At 34.2% G+C, this 2,500-nt stretch overlaps 1 protein-coding gene across 4 annotated transcripts in view; it reads right to left on the minus strand.

Annotated features, from left to right (window-relative positions):
* The window catches only part of srpk2 (SRSF protein kinase 2), a 196,333-nt gene that overhangs the window by 188,749 nt on the left and 5,084 nt on the right, over positions 1 to 2,500 (minus strand). The window lies entirely within an intron of this gene.

Raw genomic sequence — 2,500 nt, forward strand, 5'->3', positions numbered from 1 at the left:
TTCCTTCACTTCATGCTGGCCTACAGTACCTAGTAGTCATTCATTCATCCTTCCTTCACTTCATGCTGGCCTACAGTACCTAGTAGTCATTCATTCATCCTTCCTTCACTTCATGCTGGCCTACAGTACCTAGTAGTCATTCATTCATCCTTCCTTCACTTCATGCTGGCCTACAGTACCTAGTAGTCATTCGTTCATCCTTCCTTCACTTCATGCTGGCCTACAGTACCTAGTAGTCATTCATTCATCCTTCACTTCATGCTGGCCTACAGTACCTAGTAGTCATTCATTCATCCTTCCTTCACTTCATGCTGGCCTACAGTACCTAGTAGTCATTCATTCATCAAGCATCCTTCCTTCACTTCATTTGACATCCAGTCACACTTGCAAATAAAATCACATTTCACTGAAGTTAAATTGCCACACTTTTCTTCGACATTTCAGCCTCGCCTTATTTCTATCAGGAAAAATCAGCTTACAACATTTTTTAAAGCTTGTGCATTTGTATTGTCTTTTTTAATCATCATTGATAAAATTATAATTTAAAAATTGCTTTACAACATTGCATCTTTTTCAATATTTTTTAAGTTTTTGTAAATAAAAATGCCCCAAAAATGTAATTATATGATCATTTAAAACATTTTTTTAAATGATTGTATATTTTTAGTTCATTGGTTTTTTTTGGTGTTTGGAGTTCTAGTTAAATAGGGGTTAATCAAAAAAATGTATTCAAATAACACGGAAAAAAAAGAAAAAATAACTGTTTTGGATTTATAAAGTGGTGCACATTTTATCACATTTATTTTTTTTCGTCAAAGTTTTTTTCATTTTTTTAAAAATTCAACAAATACGCAATTTAAGTCGCCTTTGTTGTTAAATAGTTATCTAATTGTTTTAATATTAAGTAGTAATAAATAAGTCTGCATCTCAGTGTATTTTTAATCCTGGTTAAATGTCAATTAAATAAAATAAACAAAAAAAGCCAAAATATTAATGCTAGTAAAAAAATGACAGCTTTTAAAGCTGGTGTGCACAATTCTCTTTACGTAATTAACTATTTTTAATCCTAGTTGAATAAAGGCTATATTAAGAGTGCAAATGTACAAAGTAAAAATTAATTTTTTATTTTTTTTTAAAAGCTGTACTTTTGTTTTTATTTTCTAGTTAAAAAATAACACCACATACCCTCTGAAATGAGATGCAGCTTAAGTGTGTATACTTAATATGATTTAAACTACAAGTGTATTTTCTGTTTTTGCATGGTCTGGGAGTGTTTGTGTGTCTGTGTGTGGTTGCTTGACTTGTGTTTGTGTCATCTTGTGTGTTTGCGAGAGGCAAACAAAAGGGTCTTTACAAACCTTTGTGTGTGCGCACATGCACCGGGCCTCAAGTATAGCCTTTAGCATCTGTGTGTGTGAGGGGAGGCCATTGTGTCTCCTGGGAGGTGTGTGTGTGTGTGTGTGTGTCTTTAGATATGTGTGTTTGCAGGTCTCGTAACGGTCTACCGGTGTGGTCTGCTGTGAAAGGAGGGCAGGGGGTGCATCGCTTATATATAACCAAGAAGGCACTTTGTTTCACCAAGCAGATTGAAGAGTGAAAACTACACTCACACACACACGCACACACACACACAAGTAAGGAGCACTGCGGTGGATTGTGATTGGTTTGCATTCAAGCTGACTGCAGGTAAGTGATGTTATCCAATGTGCATGTTTGGTGGTTTCAGTGCTACGCCTTATTGTGCTTTCTATTGTATAGTACATGTATCTTTGATATCTTTACGTGCAGCGTATGTTCCATATTTTGAGGTGTCCGCACTCAAAGAAGGCCCTAATAATAATGTATATATCTATCTAAAAGATGGTGAAAGTTTGTTTTCTGTTATTATCCAAGAGAATTGTAACAATGTACATCATATGTATACAGCAGGGGGGTGTTCACATCGCACTTAAAGACATTATGAATAAATGTCACCTCATGATATTATTATGCGATTGACTACGCATTTATTTTTAATTATTATTAAAAATGTAGTAAAAACTGGCAGCCACAATTTTACTGTAAAATGAGTGTTTTTACAGCATCTTACTGTAAATGGAAAAACGGTAGTTTAGGTCTTTTTCAAGTCAAATTCTGGCAACTGAGTTGCCAGTTTTTAATACAGTAAAATCTAATGTCTTTTTACAGAGTACCATTTGATGGACAACTTGCTTTAAAGTCAGAAGTCAAGCAGTATTCATTATTATTATTTGTATTTGAACCAAAAAAAAAGTTTGAAATGTGTGATAGTGTAACATTTGTTGCATTATTAGATAATATGAACGTTTAAAACATATGCAATAACATTCATTTATTCAGTCAAAATGTAGTAAGAAAATACTTTGACGCATATTTCAAGGCTTTCGCGGACCTCATTAAATGCAAGGTGGGCAAGATTTGGCCCCCGGGCCCTAGGTTTGTCACCTGTGGTATACATCTTATGTTACATATAAACAGGTTT

Source organism: Entelurus aequoreus, linkage group LG10, assembly GCF_033978785.1.
Source record: "Entelurus aequoreus isolate RoL-2023_Sb linkage group LG10, RoL_Eaeq_v1.1, whole genome shotgun sequence".
In the NCBI taxonomy this organism is placed as follows: domain Eukaryota; kingdom Metazoa; phylum Chordata; class Actinopteri; order Syngnathiformes; family Syngnathidae; genus Entelurus; species Entelurus aequoreus.